We start from the raw sequence: 21,034 nt of genomic DNA, 5'->3' as shown, positions 1-21,034 counted from the left end.
TGATCTATAAACCCCAATCACCTTCACAATAAAATCATCAATTCTTAAGTCAGCACTAACTACATTGGCATCAGAGATATCGAGTGAAACTTCATTGAATCCTATGCAATCTTTTATGTACATGCATAATCCATCACATTTATTCTGTTTAGTGTACTTATTTATTGCCGTATATCCAGGAATGTTGAAAATGAACGGCATATCTGCAGTCAACCAGGTCTCAGTTAATATTATAATGTGAATATCAGTTTTCAATTCATTGAGGCAGCAAATAAACTGATCGAAATTAGCATTCAAACTACGTATATTCATAGACATAATATTGAAACACTCAGCATCTTTATTTCTGTCCTCGTGAAAGTGATAGTTCAAATAATCGTCGATTACATCTGTTTCATTTTCTGTTTCTAAAATATTAAGAACCTCTTCAGTGTCACTCATAACTTATATCATCAGGTCCACTTCTCTTTTCCTTGTTCCATTCAACAAGCCCCTCACTATCTATGAATTTAAGTTTTTTAATTAGTTTGTCCACAGCATCATCTACCAGACTGGTTGTTAAATACCTGAAAGTTTCAGTGTGTCTAGACAAGGCAACAATCGCATGGGGCATGCTGTTATAGATTTCATTCTCCTTGTACTTAATTCTGATTAGAATAACATTTTTATGAGTTAGCCCTTGTGCTTCGTGGATTGTGTGAAGTGAAGAATCGCCATGGAGAAGAATCGCCATGATATCTCATCACTGACAATTATTATCATAATAATATTCTTATCACTCTTACAAGCTGATTGTCTTCTTTGTATCACAAGATTACATTGTCATGAAAAATATATATTGATATACGGTACACCCCTCGTATGGACTTTAATATAGTATATTTTTGAAATTGCCAAGTGACTAAACAGTTGATGCATTATTTGTTACATTATTTTATACTATAGGTTAAAATCCTCGCTTGCTGACTGCCGAAACTGAAATTTATATCTTTTTATTTTCAGATTTATACCATCAACCTGAAATCTGTGGTGAGTCTGGTTCTCTTCAGTTTGTCGCTGATGCTGCCATTCATTCTTCCAGAGTGAGCTGTCAACAGCTACCATCAGCTGTCAACACCATGGACAAGGTAGGAATTTATTTTGAACACAGCTTAATTATCTCACATCATAATATTATTTTCAATTTTAATATTTATCTTGGTATTGAAACTCAGCAAAATGTTTACCTTATGTTTTAATAAAACACACACATATTCAAATAAATTTGAAGAAATTTAATAAGCTGGCCCGATTTGAATACCAGAAAAATTCAGATAATTTTCAACTTTTCAAGAAATAGATTCATAGAAAATTCTTAAGCAGATATTCGAGTTATATCAATTATTTGAGGTTTCATTTCATGTAATTGAGAAACAGAAATTAAATATTGTAATGTTCATGTGAAGCTATTTAATTTATTGTCATTTTAAAAATAGTTTGTGTCATGGTTTCAATATCAAGTGTTCATGGGGAATCTTCTCTTTGTGAGAATATTAGTCTGTATTATTTATTAATGTACATTGATACATAGGCTACAATATCATTATCAACAAATACTAATCATCAAACAAGTTATCATGATTTAACGAGAGCGATTTATCGTGATATTTCTACCTGAAACATTTCTTGAAAAGTGAAAAAATATTTGAATTTTTCCTTTATGCAATCAAAATATATTCGGTATATAAATATTTATATATAAACTTCCATGAACTACTCAAATAATTTTCTGAAAGTAAAAAAATTAGTAGTCTACATTCATTTGGTACTTATGCAAAAAAAGAAGAATTTCCAACCTATTAAGGCTGTGCAAAAGCTAAAACTAAACATTTTTCTGGTGATATTTTTGAAAGCTTCTCGATTTGTATATCATCAAGCAATCAAAATGAGAAAGTTTTCTCGGGAAAACATTTTTTCCGATCACTACTTCTTGAGATATGAGCGCCTCAAGTTTAAATTTTGATACAAAACATTTCAAATTCGGTAAGAGAAAAATCCATTAGATTTGGAGGATTGATTCTTCATGCTATTATTGATCTAGTGAAAGTAAAATTTTCTAAAGATATGAACTTTTGATAAAGTTATTCAATTTACCAAAAATAACTCAACAAAAAGGTATTTTTGTTAGTTTTTATTAAATTCAATAACTTTCTCATAAATTGATATTTTCAGAAAAATTTTTTTTCACTAGATCAACAATACCATAAAGAATCTATCCTCTAAATCTCATGAATTTATTTCTCACCGAATTTGAAATGTTCTGTCCAATAAATTTAAACTTAGGCGCTCATATCTCAGAAAGTAATGATCGGAAAAAATGTTTTCCCGAGAAAACTTTTTCATTGTGATAGCTTGATGATATACAAATCGAAAAAAATTGAAAAAATATCACCAGTAGAAAGTTTATTTTTAGCCTTTGCATAGCCTTTTAATGTTTTGTATGTTGTTGAACTTTCATTGTTGTAATAGTCTTGACGATCTCAAGAGCCTTCGGCAATCTTACTGAGTCACATTATTTCAACACTAGGAAAAAAATATCTTGATTACCGTACTTTCAGTTTTTAATCTTCGATATCAAAATTGTCGTCATTCAAATGTATAATTAGAAATCTCTCTGGTCGAAAATCTGTGCTCTACAACCTAAGACCAGATACACAGCTCTATCTCATATAGATTACCAGATACACCAGATAACAATGTTCCCCGCATTTCGAAGAAAATATCAATCCATGTAAATATGTACTAAATAATAAATTACAATCTAAATAATTGAAATTCAAATTCTAAAATTCTAGAATTTTTCAAATTATAGGTAATTTGTGATTTCACGAGAAGTACACTTGATTTGAAAATTTGAAAAGTTGTGATCACTCTGATCATGAAACAGAGTTTCAGTAATATTGTTAAATTCAATAAATACATCTATTTTGCTATTTGATAATCAAAAATCGAAAAATCACATTCTTATCAAAAGGAAATTAAATAAGAATATTTTGAATACTGTTCCGAACGATGAATTACATCCACATCTATGGATAATTGGAATTTGACCTTGAGGTTGTGAATGAAAGTCATACATAATTTCGCTCCTGGGTTTTGGAAGATTTTGTGTTATAAATAGTCACGGATAAGTACAAATTTTGTATTAATTTCATTATTAATTGTTTCTTGATCACGTTTTATCATTTTGTTTTAGATTTTAATTCTTAATTCTATTTTATAAGCCAAACATCGTTTAGAGGTTATTTTGAGGTTAGGTTTTCGAGATTTAAAAATAAACATAGATAGTTTACTTGACTAAAATTATAACCTAATTAAAATCCTATCATTTATAAATCAATTATTATTATTGCAAGTAATATAATTTCTTAGATAGGAAGATGAGCTCAAATAGAACACCGAAGGTTATTAGTAGAAATGTAAACATTGCGGGAGTACTTACGCGTTCCCAAAACCAAAATTCAAAAACGCCAAAACCAAAAACCCCAGTTCCTCAAACTACTTTAGCCGAAAAAGTTGCTCAACTACAAAGTAGCCACACTAATTTAAAAAACCAATTAGAAGTAACTCTAAAAACGTCTGAGGAAGAAAGGTTAGGGATGGTAGAAGAAATTAAATCTTTGGAACTGATTATAAAATTACAAGATGAAGACCATAAAAAAGAAATACTAAATCTAAAAAATCAATGTAGTCTAATGTCGGAGGAAATAAAGAAACTAAAATCTAAATTTGATAATACTAAATGTATGATAGAACCTCCGTCCAAATGCAAAAAAATAGAATCTAACCTAAATGATGGGAAATGCTCTGAAAATGGTCGAAATAAAACGTACAGTGAGGTTTTGAAGACAGCAACCAAAAATATAGCTGAGGGAAATAAAGATAGGAAAGGGAGAGTTCTGCTACTGACGTCCAGTCATGGACGTGATTGCAGTGATCTCCTTGATAAAAGATTGAAAAATAAATTTGATGTCCAATGTTTTTTCAAGCCAAGTGCATTAATTAATGCAGTTGTAGAGTCAGCTAGGGAACAAACTAAAGACTTTGATAAAAATGACTATCTAATTGTACTGGGTGGCTCAAATAATATAAATGAACCTAACTTGAATCATCTTCCTCAAGTAACAGAAAAAATCAAGGAAATTGTGCCACTCAGCAAAAAAACAAACTTAATAATAAGTACTATTCCTAATAGGTTTGATAGGCCAGAGTTAAATGAAGCAATCAATTCGACAAACAAATCAATCCATAATACAATCAACAGCCTAAAAAATAAGAATTCTAAACAACTGGGGATTTGTTTTCTAAATGAAAGGCTGAAAAGACATAACTTCACTAATCATGGGTTGCATCTAAATCGATCTGGCAAAGTAATATTTTGTAATAGATTGGCAGAGCTGATTGAAAGCCGTTTGCAATCCTCTGGTTTAAAAACAGTCAAAAAAACAAATAACGATTTTTTAGTAAATTGGCTCAAAACAGGGAAAGGGAAATAGCTACAAATGCTAGAGATAGAGTAGCACAAGATGGTAAGGTTTTTAGTATTTATCATCAAAATATTCAGTATCTTCGCAACAAAATTGACAGATTAGAAGTATTTCTTAAACAGGAGGATCCTGACATTGTTATTTTCACAGAGCATGGCTTAAAAATAAAGGAAATAAATCAAGTTAGGATTCCAGGCTATTCACTGAGATCAGAATTTTGTAGAATAGCTCATAGAAGTGGTGGTGTATGTATATTCACTAGCAATGCTAAACATACCCAAACTTATGAACTGGATTTTGTTAAGAGATTTTCTGTTGAGATGGATTTAGAGGTGACGGGACTAAGGTTAAAAATTGATGATCGATTTGAGGTAGCAGTGTTAGGTATCTATAGGTCACCAAATGGAGACTGGCAAAAATTTTGTGAGCTGCTCCACACACTTTTGGAAATTACAACCGCTCGTTTCACAAATGTTATAGTAGTAGGAGATTTCAATACCGATTTTGCCAGGCAGGATAAAATGACAGAGGATATTAGAGATATTATTAATATGAATAATTTATAAATTAAGGTCCACGAATATACAAGAGTAACTCGAACTTCACAGACAATTACTGATAATATCCTCACAAATATAGAAGGTTGTAATGTCAGGTTAGGTAGCTCAGATCTATCAGATCATAACTATCAAATTTTAGATGTTAAGTTGCAGGGCCAGAATCCAAGCAGAAAAAAAACCTTTGTGAAAGAAATTCAGCAATATGAGCTAGGAAATATAAATTGTTTGAAGCAGGAACTGCTTCAAGAAAATGGAGTAGTGTTTATAACAGTTGTAACCTAAATTACAAATATAAGCAATTCATTGATACTCTAAGATTTCACATTAGTGTATGCTGTCCAATAAAAAAAGTCAAAGTAAAAAGTAAATTGAACAAAGTAGATGAATGGATAACTGAAGATATTCTTACTCAAAGAAATATTGTTAGGGAAGCCTATGAGGAATTTAAATTAGTGAGGGATGTTCCGAGTGAAGTCAAATACAAATGTCTAAAGAAAAACTATGCAAAAGAAGTGAGGAAAGCTAAGTGTAAGAAAACAGCTGAAATATTAACAACTAGTACCAATTTTAACTCTGCTGTTTGGGAGGTAATTAATAGAAATAGGAGAGCAGCTCAAAAAGATACAGTTACTAATGTCCCTAGGATAATCGATGAACATGGAAATTATATGGATGATAGTATAGACATTTGTAACTTTTTCAATAAGTATTATCAACAGGTTGCATATAATCTCCAAAAGTCACTGAACACTAATACTTGTAATACAACTACATTAAATGCTGAGCCAATTGAAAAGGTATTTAAATTTCATCCATTATCAAGAGATGAGTTGTCAAGAATAATAAAAAATTTGAATAACAAAAAAACAGTAGGATTGGATGGGGTCTCAAGCAAAATTTTAAAAGAATGTGAAAATGAATTACTGGACCCTTTATTGCATCTCCTTAATACTTCACTAGAGCAGGGTATTTTCCCTGATGATCTGAAACAAGGAAAAATTTTGCCAATTTTCAAGAGCGGTGATTCTGAAAGAGTTGAAAATTATAGACCCATTAGTATTCTAAATGTAATAAGTAAAATTTTTGAAAGAGTAGTTTTAAATAGGCTATTGATGCACCTGGAAGAAATTAATTTCATATGTGATGAACAGCATGGGTTCCAGAAAGGGAAATCTACTAAGACTGCAATAGTATCCCTTGTTGAAAGACTAATAGATATAATAGATTCAGGTGAGAAGGCAGCCGCAATATTTCTTGATTTATCCAAAGCTTTTGATTGTGTGAACCATAGAATATTATTGGAAATACTAAAAACTGTAGGTGTGAATGGTATAGAACTAAAATGGTTTGAATCATATCTCATAGGTAGAAACCAGTGTGTTGAGCTTACCAAGGTGGATGGGAATGAAATAGTAAAAATTAAATCTCAAAAACTGGAGGTCCAGGCTGGAGTACCTCAAGGCTCAATTCTGGGTCCCTTACTGTTTCTGTTGTATGTGAACCAATTACCAAAAGAGTTAAAAGATCACAGAGCTCTGTTGTTTGCTGATGACACATCGCTTATCTTTAACAATTATTTATTAGATAGTCTAGAAATAAATGCTTTTACTGGAGTACAGTCAATTGTCCAATTCTTGAAGCAAAGGCAATTAACAATAAATAGTAAGAAATGTCAATTCCTACAATTCAAAAGTAAATATAATTCAGTAGAGGATAGAGAAATAAATGTGTTTGTAGAGGAAAATGAATTAGACCAAGAAGAGAAAGTAGCATTCTTGGGAATTTTATTGGACAGGAAATTAACATGGCATCCTTACATTGAGTGGATATGTAATAAGATATCATCTGAGGTATTTGTCCTGCGGCAGCTTGCTAGGCTGAATGATAAAAAACTACTGTTAACTGCTTACCATGGACTTATACTATCTCATATTAGGTATGCTATTTTAGTATGGGGTAATTCATCTCAACAAAATATGGACAGGGTGTTTAAGATTCAAAAGAAGGCACTCAGATGTATAGAGAAAGTGAATAGGTTAGACTCTTGTAGGCCTTTATTTAAAAAGCTTGGTCTATTAACTGTGCCATCTTTGTATGTATATGAAGTTGTAATGCATGTGAAAACGAGTGGTGTGATCCAGAATTCAGATGTTCATGAGTATAATACGCGAAACAGAGCAGATTATCATATAATGGGTCACAATAGTAGGTTATTTGAACAAAAACCAGATTATATTGGTAGGAAATTTTATAACAAGCTACCTCAAATCTTGAAAAGTAATGATGATTTGAAGATTTTCAAAAAACAAATTAAAAAATATTTAGTTGATAGAGCTTTTTATAGTGTACAAGAATTCCTTTCAAACCTAAACTAGGTTGAATTACTTAGTGTTAGAATTATTATGTAATAACATGACTTGTCTTATACTCCATGACAGGAGTCTTTAGGACGTAATCTTAAAAAAAGAAAAAAAAAAAAAAATTTATTAATTTATATGATAATATATATGATTAACGTATCTCGAGATTCTGGTGAATATGACATTTCTCATGATTCTTTCAATTTGATATTATAGACGTCAGAAGTATAGACGAATAAAACATCATCTCACTCTAGAACGTAGAAATTAATCTACAATAATAATAAAGAGAAAAACTGGCCTGGCCGACCTACAGCTGAATAACGTGTGCAGGAGGTGGATAGACAAGTCGAAGAATAAAAAAATTCTCAGATCTACAAGTTTATTGCAGCTAATGTTTATTGCATTTCGACATCACAATCACAATATTGTTTGGAATTCATCTTTGCCAAACACCGCCTATTATTATTTTTAAATACACCGCCTATCATTTAAATTTATTCCAAGTTTCAATCCATACCTATCGTACAGTATATGGCAATGATAAATGATATGCACAAGAAAGTATACTGAACTTGAATTAAAACGTTGAATGCTACAAACAGTTACTACATTCTATAATAAACATTCTCCAACAGCCTTAAGACAGTTCCTCATATAATATTTTATTCTAATTCAAATTACTAGAATATTACTGAATTCTATGGAATATGAATTATTGATTTGTACAAGAAGTATTCATCCAGTTAGGTATATACTCAATGACAAGAATATACAAAATAAATGTTAATTACTCAAGAACTGTATCATATAAGATATACCTGATTGGATATAGGTATGAAGAAACTCGTCAAAAATATGATCACAAGCTCAGAAAAGCTAAAATATCATTGATAATTAATTTTTTAACAAAAATAAAATGAGAACTCAAAAATCAGTTGAATGTCCAGGTCGGAAGGTTGGATATTATTCAATTTTGATAATAAACCAACAACAAATTGGAGAAATTCTTATAACTTCGTTATTTTTGAACAGATTGATTTGAAACTTCATGGGTGTGTTAATTGTATGAAGGGAATCGTTCATGATTTTTTGTAGAATTTTCCTACGTCCCCTTCTCCCTCCTAAACCGAAAACATGAATGGTATTTCTGATGGTATATGAGAGAGGATTCAAAAGTAGCGCTAATGAGTAGACCAATAGCGTTGTTCCGCGGGCGATTTAATCCAATCCTCTTCCTTGCCGCGAAGCACAGAGGAAGCTCAGAATAGCACAACTTTTGAATTTTCTCGCATATAGCATCAGAACTACCATATTATGTTTTTTTGGTTTGGGAGGGAGAAGGGGACGTGGGAAAGTTCTACAAAAAATCATGAACGTTTCACTTCATACAATATTAACACACCCATGAAGTTTCAAATCAATCTGTTCAAAACTAACAAAGTTATAAGAATTTCACGAATTTGATGTTAGAACATAATCAGAATTGAATAATATCCAACCTTCTGACTTGAACATTCAACTGATTTTCGAGTTTTCATTTTATTTTTGTGAAAAATGATTATTCAATGATATTTTAGCGTTACAGAACTTGGTACTGTATCATATTTTTGGGGGCAACAAGGTGTATACCTTTCCTGGGGGCGGCAAGGGACCTGGTTACCTACAACCCTTCCCCTCCGCTGACGGCGTGATTATCGAGCCCAAAAATTGAAAGTGGTATATTATAATAGCTGTGAATTGAAACCCATCTCCGGTTGAGCCCGAAAATTGAAACTTGGTTATTCTGGAAGCCCAAAAAAAGCCCTAAATATTGGCATATGTTTCAAATTTTGGCTCGATATGGTGGGGCCAGCTTCACGGCAGTTCCAAAATTTCCAACAGAATTTATTCAACAACTCTTTTTATATATGTAATAGTTTTCGAGATACCGGTATCCAAGCCTCAAGGTGTGAAATTTCTGAAAGGATAGTGTTTTTCTCCAATTTTTTGCCTTTTTCGGCCTTAAACCTTTTCAATTCATCTATGTTCCACCTAGTCATTCACTGAAATAATACATTTCCGTATAATACTTATATAAATTCATAATAATAGTATTCAATAGTAGTAATATTGATGTTATTAAAGTAATAATGTTATAAAAGATTCCCACTATTATGTTACATAATAAATACATTTTATTGCTATAATCAACTGATTTGAATATTACTTACATACTTATTATAATAATTATTCTTCCTGTTCATGATTCCATTATACTTCAGAGGAATTGACTTGCAATAATTATTATTCTTCTATTTCAGAAGAACAAAAGAGGTAGACCGCCAACGGATGATTATAAGTTTATCGAGCATATTCTTATATCCAATAGAGATAGAATTATATCCGATGGCAAATTACGGGGGCCTACTGACAACGTATTTAAGAAATTGAAAGAAGAACACAAAATTGAGAAAAATCCAAAAGCTCTTTACACCTCCATCGTTTGTAATAGACGGAATCTGAAAACTCTGTTGGGGCTGGAAGAGGAGAGACTTGAAGAACACGTCAAGAAGGAAGAAGACGAAGATTCAAATTATTATGAAGAACTTATTGATAACACAGATTCTGAAAGTGTAAAGAGCGAAGAAGTGACTCGAGAAGAATCATCATCTTCATTCACAATTTTCATTCCTAAAGAAAAGTGGCGTATTATAAAGCCTGAGGAGCATGTTTATAGATCAAAAGCTGAACAGAGCCGTGCAAGAAAATACATGGCTCTGCGACCAGGAATTTGGACTGATGTGATTAATAAGCTAATATGGGAGTCTATAAAGTGGCCATGTGCTTGGTCATTCAAGGGAAATTATATTAGTGTGAGAGAAGATGCCTCCCTCTGGATATTGATAAGGGCAAAATGTGCCAGGAATGTGGGAATGTTCTACGAATAACTTGCCCCGAACCTCCTCCACAAAATCCAGACGATTTTGGGCTGCTTCTGAACGCAGAGGTGAGCGGCAGCAAGCAGCAGCATGGAAAAAGTAAAGTTGTGCGGAATAGACCCTTGAGGGGAGAGAGTAGAAGAAGGCTTGGAGATGAGATGGTAGATAGAGGCATAAAAGCCACGAGGATGAGGAAGGATATTGCTAGTGACATTATGGATTTTGGCGATCCAATTCCAGCCCATCTACCCTCCAACGAGGTAGGAAGAAAGATCAGGGAAGAGGTATTAAAGAAAAGGAGAGTGGATGACGATCCTTTTGAAGCACTTGCATTATTGAAGTACAGTGAAGACACTAGATATAGATACAGTGTAAGAGAGATAGGGTTGGACACATTTTTTTTACATTTGATCACCCCAGATCAACTTAAAATGTATAAAATTTATTGCAAGAACAATTACGCTAGAGTAGTAATTGATGCAACAGGATCTCTGATAAATAAGTTACGGAGGCCTGCTGGAGCCCATAGTGGACACATCTTCCTGTATATTGGTGTAATCAAAATCCCTGGTACAAGAGAAGGGTTGATAGCAGTGATGCAAATGCTCTCGGAAAGGCATAATGCGAATGCCATAGCGTATTGGCTTTCAGAATGGGCACGAGCTGGTGCGCCGATTCCAAAGGAGGTCGTTGTAGATGATTCGGCAGCTATCATCTCAGCCATATGCAGAACATTTGGAGGAGAGTCTTCAACAATGAATTACGTGGACAAATGCCTCTACTTTCTGAAGGGAGATGAGAGCATGAAGCCATCAGTGTTGACAGTGGGTTGAAGATGGTTTTCAATCAAGATTTGAGTTCTGTCATGTTATAAAGTTAGCGCGGAGTTGAATAACTCATTTATGTGATATTACTGATATTACAGCTTTCTTCACATTAACAACAACTATTTGTATTTTCAATTAAACATCCCTATTATAAATCCTCAGTTACATCTAAAATCAATAGTAGATATAAAAATGTTCAATGCTGAACTGAAGGACTAACTAGTGGGATCTAGTGTATTGATGGTGATGATTTGTTCTTTCAAAATGTTTAGTTTCTTATATGACAAAACATGTTAAGTATAGTGTTGTAACAAAATGTGACAATATTCAATGCACTTGTATAATTGATGAATAAAGATGATTGTCTGATTGATTGTTTGAAATATTTATATTGCACTTCCTAAAATATAATTATATATAGGCTACAGAGAAAGGACTCTACACGGTCGACAAAGGTGGCACAGCCACCGAAAGCTTCCAAAAATAATGTAATTTTCTAAGTTTTTTTGCTATCTATGTTTCCTTTTTCAATTAGTATTATATATATATATATATATATATATATATATATATATATATATATATATATATTATATGTAAAAGAATTAACCGGGTACATCCGTTTGTTTTGACCTACTTGAGTCTGACGTTTCGTCGCCATCGCAGACGACATCTTCTGAGGGTGGCGTCGAAATCCACACTGAGTCCTAGGTATTCTTTCTGGGTCGAAGAGCATACCTCCTACCCCCTCCCTCTACTTGCTTGTGCTGGCGCTGTTGGGTGAGTGAAATTCCTGGAATTTTATTCCTATTTATTCCTGGAATTTCACTCAACCAACAGCGCCAGCACAAGCAAGTAGAGGGAGTGGGTAGGAGGTATGCTCTTCGACCCAGAAAGAATACCTAGGACTCAGTGTGGATTTCGACGCCACCCTCAGAAGATGTCGTCTGCGATGGCGACGAAACGTCAGACTCAAGTAAGTCAAAACAAACGGATGTACCCGGTTAATTCTTTTACATATAATATATCCATCCGCGAAACACTCAAATGTAATATATATATATATATATATATATATATATATATATATATATATATTTAGATTAATAAAAACAATATGAAAACTTGTAGTACCCTTTATTATTAAAAAGTTTAAAATACTTCAACCACTAGTTTTGACTATAGGTCATTTTAAGTTAAAAAAATACCGTAATAATAAATGAAAATTTTAATATAACAAATTCTTATTTATTTATTTATTTATTTATTTATTTATTAGATAGAGCGAACAATACAATAAATAACCAACTAGTTCAAAAAATCAAGGAAATGACTATTCCAAATCACACAGTTTTCTATTGCTTGATGTAGTTAACATGTACACTTCCATCCCAACTAATAAAACTATTAACATTTTAAAGCAAAAGTTAATTGAAAATAGTCTGAACAGTAATGAAATATAATGATTCAATAGCATTAACAAAAACATGTATAGTTCAAAATTATTTCACTTTCAATGACAAAATTTATGAGAAAAATGAAAGTTTAGCTATGGGGTCACCATTATCAGGATACCTTGCTAACATATATATAAACAATTTGGAAAAGTCAAAAATTATGAATAGTAATAATCCTTTGAGAAAAAATTATCATTTATTGGTATAGATATGTAGATGACATAGAATGGTTATACAATAATAATGATGGAAAACATGAAGATTTAAAAAGATATTTAAATTCAATTCCACCTTCTATAAAATTTACTAAGGAAGTTCAAAAAGAGAAAATAATTTTTTGAAGCTGCGTTTAGACCAAGGCCATTGAGAAAATGTTAACAACTCAATCCTTACAGATTCTATTATTCAGATTTGTATTTTATTTTTATAAACTGACGATGGTGTGATCACCGAAACTAGTAGTTTGTATTTGATTTATTACAATTTTTATTCTTGTTTTATTATTTTATTGATTTTGAAGGGTACTGTAATTTATTCTATTTCATAGATTCTATAAGATTAAACGGTGCTTGACAAACACATATGTTAATCATGTGTATGATAATTTATATTCAGTGGATTTGTCAAGTGGATTTTTTATTGCATGCATTAAACAGATGTGTGGCCGAATATATTTCTATTTTTTAAGATGCGTGCCCATCAGTATCGATATTCTCACCTTTGAAAATTAAAAGAACTATAATATTCTTGATTGAAAAAAAAAATTTTAAATAGTTGAGAAATATTTTTATCAGATGGAAAGATTATCACGAGAATGAATAAATCATCATAATTATGGGATACAAATTCAAACGTGAACTGAGTTTATTAACATGAGTGAATTTTTGAAATTTGAGGAAACGAATAACAGTTTTTAAGAGTAGATTATTATTCAACTGTTAACTGTGTTTCACTGAATCAACTAGAACAGGTGACATCAGATACTTGTGGATGAGAAAACTGCGAGAGATCTAATGTTCATAGATCTACTAGTATGTAGGATACAAACCAACAATTAATGCTTTTTAACTAATAAGGAAGATTTCTGATAAAAATACAAGAACAATTTTTAAAAATCAGGCGTTTATAAACTGAAATATAGCCTAGTAATTGTGAAAAATGTTACATTAGTCAAATACATAAATGTTTTCAAAATAGGTTCAATGAACATATTCAGGCTTTAAAATAAAAAAATCTGGTTACCAACAACCCTTCACCCCGCTGACGGCAATATTATCGAGCCCAGAAAATTGAAAGTGGTATAATATGATAGCTGTAGACTTGTGACATCGATTTCCAACGGATTTTTCCCGATTACACATACCCTGGGGGCGGCAAGGGACCTGGTCACCTACAACCCTTCCCCCCCCGCTGACGGCGTGATTATCGAGCCCGAAAATTGAAAGTGGTATAATATGATAGCTGTAGACTTGTGACATCGATTTCCAACGGATTTTTCCCGATTACACATACCCTGGAGGCGGCAAGGGACCTGGTCACCTACAACCCTTCCCCCCCCGCCGACGGCGTGATTATCGAGCCCAAAAATTGAAAGTGGTATAATATGATAGCTGTAGACTTGTTACATCGATTTATATCGGATTTTTCTCGATTACACATACCCTGGGGGGCGGCAAGGGACCTGGTTACCTATAACCCTTCCCCCCGCTGACGGCGTGATTATCGAGCCCAAAAATTGAAAGTGCTGTAATATGATAGCTGTAGATTTGTTACATAGATTTCCATCAGATTTTTCTTGATTACACATACTCTGGGGGCGGCAAGGGACATGGTAACCTACAACCCTTCCACCCCGCTGACGGCGTGTTTATTGAGCCCAAAAATTGAAAGTGGTATAATGTGATGGGTGTGGACTTGTTACATAGATTTTTATCTGATTTTTTCCGATTACTCATACCCTGGGGGCGACAAGGGACCTGGTTACCTACAACCCTCCCCCCCGCTGAAGGCGTGAATATCGAGCACAAAAATTGAAAGTGGTATAATGTGATAGGTGTGGACTTGTTACATCGATTTATATCGGATTTTTCTCGATTACTCATACCCTGGGGGCGGCAAGGGACCTGGTTACCTACAACCCTTCCACCCCGCTGACGGCGTGATAATCTAGCCCAAAAATTGAAAGTGGTATCATATGATAGCTGTAGACTTGTTATATCGACTTCCGTAAAATTATTATGGAATACAACTTCCCTGGGGGCGGCAAGGGACATGGTTACCTACAAACCTTCCACCCCGCTGACGGCGTGATTATTGAGCCCAAAAATTGAAAGTGGTATAATATGATAGCCGTAGACTTGTTACATCAATTTATATCGGATTTTTTCTGAATACACATACACTGGGGGCGGCAAAGGACCTGGTTACCTACAACCCTTCCCCCCCGCTGAAGGCGTGAATATCGAGCACAAAAATTGAAAGTGGTATAATGTGATAGGTGTGGACTTGTTACATCGATTTATATCGGATTTTTCTCGATTACTCATACCCTGGGGGCGGCAAGGGACCTGGTTACCTACAACCCTTCCACCCCGCTGACGGCGTGATAATCTAGCCCAAAAATTGAAAGTGGTATCATATGATAGCTGTAGACTTGTTATATCGACTTCCGTAAAATTATTATGGAATACAACTTCCCTGGGGGCGGCAAGGGACATGGTTACCTACAAACCTTCCACCCCGCTGACGGCGTGATTATTGAGCCCAAAAATTGAAAGTGGTATAATATGATAGCCGTAGACTTGTTACATCAATTTATATCGGATTTTTTCTGAATACACATACACTGGGGGCGGCAAAGGACCTGGTTACCTACAACCCTTCCCCCCCGCTGGCGGCGTGATTATCAAGCCCAAGAATTGAAAGTGGTATCATATGATAGCTGTAGACTTGTTAGATCGATTTCCATCGGATTTTCCTTGATTACTCATACCCTGGGGGCGGCAAGGGACCTGGTTACCTACAACCCTTCCCCCCCGCTGACGGCGTGATTATCGAGCCCAAAAATTGAAAGTGGTAGAATATGATAGCTGTAGACTTGTTACATCGATTTCCATAGGATTTTTCTTGATTACTCATACCCTGGGGGCGGCAAGGGACCTGGTTACCTACAACCCTTCCCCCCGCTGACGGCGTGATTATCGAGCCCAAAAATTAAAAGTGGTATCATATGATAGCCTTAGACTTGTTACATTGATTTCCGTTGAATTATTATGAAATACAACTTCCCTGGGGGCGGCAAGCGACATGGTTATCTACCACCTTTCCCCTCCGCTGACGGCGTGAATATCGAGCCCAAAAATTGAAAGTGGTATGATGTGATAGGTGTGGACTTGTTACATCGATTTAATAATAATAATAATAATAATTTCTCTGGATGTTGGACGACACATCCAGAGGAGTTTATTCATAAATTCATACATTACATATTTTTTTCATATATTTTCAATAATATAACAATATTCAGTGTTTACAAAAATGATACCTCACTATATAATATATGTGTCGAGGTTATCATCAAATTAATACTAATTTATGCTACAACAGATAATACAAAAATTCCAAAAATCTAAAACTATATCTATTACCCTAAGCATCACTTAGTACAAAGATACTAAACCGAGGTACTATTTTCTACATATAAATTACCTTATTTAAAAACAATACTGCTTAAATCTAAATCCTACTTACTATTAGTTCCTCACTACTTTGTATCCCAATACTGAATAACCAATGTCTAATTTTTCTTTTGAACCTATTGAAATTTTCCTCTCCTTTGATTTCTAATGGTATTCTATTAGATATTGTAGGCCCTAAATATCCTAGTGATCTTTGCCCAAACGCTGTATTCATTCTTGGTACTTCTTAATTGTCACGTTCTCTTATTCTAGTATTATGGCTATGATTTATGATATGGTTCCTATTTTGATGTTTTTTCATATACCCTAATAACAACAATATATACAATTGCCTAACGCTGAGTACTCTATTTTCTATAAATAATTCTACAGTTGAAAACTGGATTTCCCTGTTTCCCATTATTTTCAAAATGCGTTTTTGAGTTTTAAATAATGGATCTATAAAACTGAAGTTAGCTGCACCCCAAACTAACAGACCGTACCTTAAAAGAGATTCAACTAATGTTAAGTATACAGTTTTTAACATTTCTTTGTCTATGATACGCCTTAATTGATAGAATTTGTATATAAGCTTCCTTATTTTGGCAGTTGTATATGTTATGTGTTTGTTCCATTTCAATGAATCATCTACTATTATTCCTAAATACTTTATATTGTCAGAGCGTTCTATTAGTGGGCAATTACAATTATTGTTACAATTTCTATCACAATTATGGAGCTTCATTGTTGTCATGTGTGGTTTTGTGCTATTTGTTAAAGAAAAAGCTAAAAATTTTGTTTTTTCTGAATTCAATGACAATAAGTTATTTCTTAACCAACTAGTGATTTTTGTGAGTTCTATCTCTGCTGTTTGGAACACTTCTTCCCAGTTTTTTCCTTGAAAAAGGAGTGCTGTATCGTCAGCAAAGGCTATAACTCTACCTTGAATTTGAATGGAGCACAACTCATTTGCAAAGATCGAATACAAAATGGTCCTAAAACTGTTCCTTGAGGTATTCCAAACTTCATGGAACCCTCTGCACTCATATGGTTCTCAACCTTTGTTTTTTGCTGTCGATTGCTGAGGTAGGATCTGAACCATTGAAGTGGCACTCCTCTTATACCTATTGCCTCAAGCTTTTTTATTAATAAGTCATGGGAAACAGAGTCGAAGGCCTTTGCTAAATCTAAAAATACTGCTAGACATTTATTCTTTTCCTCTAAATTGCTAGTTACAAATTTTGATAATTCTAGTACAGCTAATTCTGTACTTATACCTTTGCGGAAGCCAAATTGGTTAGGAGAAAGAATATTATTAATTTCTAAAAAGCTTATTAATCTTGATTTAACTAGTTTTTCTAAAATTTTTGATACATTGCTAATCAGTGAAATAGGTCTATAATTACTAATAATTAGTTTATCGCCTGCTTTATGTATAGGTCTGACACAGATTTGCTTCATTGCTCTTGGAAAAGTACCATTTAACAAGCTCAGATTAAAAATATGAGTTAAAGGCTTAGAAATTAAATCTTTTATTCCTTTCAAGGTCCTGTTATCTAATCCATCTAGGCCTGGTGCACTATTGATGTGTAAAGAATCAATTGTGTTTATTATTTCCTTTTCATCTATGGGGAAAAGAAACATATTACTCTGTACATGCAATTCTGGTACATTATCTGCTATAATTTCGTTAATATTTTTATTCAGACTCTCAGATATTTTGTTAGCCATACTCTCTCCAATATTAACAAAGAAATTATTTACATGACTCAATAGTTCTCTAGGATTATCTTTCAGTGTGACTATGTCACCATTAATTTTCAAAGCATTCAGTTGTATATCCTTTTTCTGATCTGAATCTGTAGCATCCTTGATTATTTTCCATGTCTTCCTTACATCATTGTTTGCTTCATTTAGTTGCATCTTGAAATAATTTTCTTTTGTAGTTTGGATGAGTGACGTCAGTGTATTTCTGTATCTTCGGTAGTAGTTAGCGAGTTCTCCGTTCTCTGGGTCCAGCTTCCTTCTTCTATTTAGAGAATCCCTTGTTCTTATAGCTGAGATAAGTCCTCGTGTTATCCATGGTTTTATGCTCTTGATCCTCTTCTTTTGTCTGTAATGATGTGTATTGCTCTCCATATGTTTTTGTAGAATTTCTAGGAACTTTTCGTAAGCTGAGTCTGTGTTATTTGACTCAAAAACCTCCGTCCATTGTTCCACTCGCAGTCCTCTCCTCAAGCCGTTCAAGTTGACAGATTTACAGTTAGTTGAGAGTTGACAGTTAGTTGAGCTCTGTTCATCCCCATTTGTTCTGTCTAACTGATGTTCTTCCAGTCCAAGAATTGTAATGAAGTGGTCTGTGATACTCGAGTGATACACGATTGGATGGATTTTACTTTTACAGTTGGTCAACATATGATCCAAACAAGAAGACGTTCCCGCTGTTACTCTGGTAGCCTTTTTAATGCAGTTCTTCAAACCGTGTTCACTCAATAAGTCGTAATAATCATCAAGTTGATAATGCTGATGTGGCTGTAGCGTATTAATGTTGAAGTCTCCTGCGCAAATAATAAGTTGACCTCTCAGTCTACCAAGCACTGTTTCAAAGTCCTCTAAAAACTCTGTTATGCTGGCGTAGGAAGGTGATCTGTACACTGCTAATATATTATATCTCTCCTTTGATGTTTGAAGTCGTAGATGAAGAACGTTGGCCTGTCTGATATTTAGTTCTACCGATTGTACATTGAGATTTTCCTTTGCATATACAATTACTCCATCATTTTGAGTACGATTATTCAAAGAGTGAAAAATATTGTAGTCCTTCAGTTGCTTCTGTGTATAATCTCTTTTGATCCAGCATTCTGTTAGTATTATTATATCGAAATCATGGGACATATCCTGTAGTTGAATCATCAGGTCATCGAAGTTCTTCCTAATACTTCTGATATTGAGAGAAAATACAGTTATATTAGAGTGTTGAAGAGCAACGTGGAGTTGTTGTTTATCCTCAATCACACTGTCCTCTATCTCATCCACGGAATCAAGTTCATTTGCCACATCCAGCACGTTATTATTACTCATCATCATGCTTATTCATACGCACCCCTCCATGCTTGTTCTCCTCTATTTTCCTCTGCCATCTCATTATATATTTATCATCAAAGCTTAATGTGTTTTTTATAAGCAATGATATGAGATCATTCTCCGCTGTTGTTAGATAGTTGAAACTATGAGTGTGCCTACTGAGTGCTACAATCACATGACTTTCACTGTTATAGATCTCTAGATCCTTTGAATTTGTCCTCACTAGAATAACATTTCTATAAGTAAGACCTTGTGCTTCGTGTATCGTGTGAATTTTTATTGTTTTATCAATCCTGTCACCTAGTAACTCTTGAATAATTTTTTTCTCATTCTGCGTGTATGTTAATACAAGTGTTTCTGGATCAAGCTGTGGAAGACCGCCGTTAAAGATGGTCTTCCTAATTGAGCGAAGAGTTCCACTAGTTGTTTCAATTTTACCATAGAATTTGGATAGTGCGCAGCATACATCGAACGGACATCTTCTAGTTAAAGTCACTTTCCGTGTGGGCTCACAAAAAACTGAAGGATGAGACCATCTAACTTTCAGTCCACTCCTTTCGATGTAAGGAATCTGTTTAGAATCACCAACTAGGAAAACTTCGGAGCATCCTGATAATTTCGCAATGAAACCAATGTAGCCAGCATGCATCAGTACAGCCTCATCTATAAAGACACGATGATATTTCTTGCCCACTCCATTTATAATGAAAGATGAAACGGTTCTGTAATCTGATCTTATTATCTTTCTACAGTAATCCTTACCGTACTTATGAATGACAGCCTCTCTGATGTCTTTGATTCCTGCTCTTGTTTGACTGAGAACTAAATCTATTCCTGGTTTATGCTGGTTCAGTATTTCAAACGTCTTTCCACACCCTGGCACACCATCTATCCACGTAATATTAGGAAGACTTGAAGCAGAAATGTCAATTGATGATATTTTCTGATACAGCTCACCGTTTAACATGAGTTGTGTATCTCTACTAACAAGAATGTATTTTTCTTTTGTTAAAAATCTTTTATTACTCTCGTTGAATTCTACGTAGGTTCCTTCGTTATCCAAGCAGAAGCCCATTCTATAACTTTTCCTAGTTGGCCATAGAAATGTTCTTAGATTATTATCATAAATATTCATCTCTTTACGCTTTATCTCTATTAGGTACGAATAAGAGCTCAATAAGTTTTTTTTTGTAATGTTAGTCAGAATTTCATAGTAAATAATAGAATTTATCTGATCATGTTGACTCAGAAGATTTCTGAGCTCCAGCATACTATTTATAAATTCATGTTTGGGTGGTTTTTCAGGTAAGTATCCCGTTGGACATGGTTTCTCATTGTTTTTCTCTTCTGGAATATTTAAAAATGTAAGATTATTTATACCCTTGTAGTAAAACACATATTAATGTGTTTTGTTGCCAAGACAGTACTTAAGAGATCAATACAAGATACATCAGCCATGGTTCCAAAAAAATCAATTCCAACTGTCAGAGCTTGTTTATCTGAAGCCCATTCATCGATCATAGATAGTAATATTTCTAGATTGGAAAGCAAGTTACTATTATCTGTCAATAAAAACAAATTGAGTATTTTCAATGTCTCGTCGAATTTCACCGACGCATCAA

The sequence above is a fragment of the Nilaparvata lugens genome, chromosome 9, assembly GCF_014356525.2.
Source record: "Nilaparvata lugens isolate BPH chromosome 9, ASM1435652v1, whole genome shotgun sequence".
Lineage (NCBI taxonomy): Eukaryota > Metazoa > Arthropoda > Insecta > Hemiptera > Delphacidae > Nilaparvata > Nilaparvata lugens.
This window is presented reverse-complemented; position numbering follows the sequence as displayed.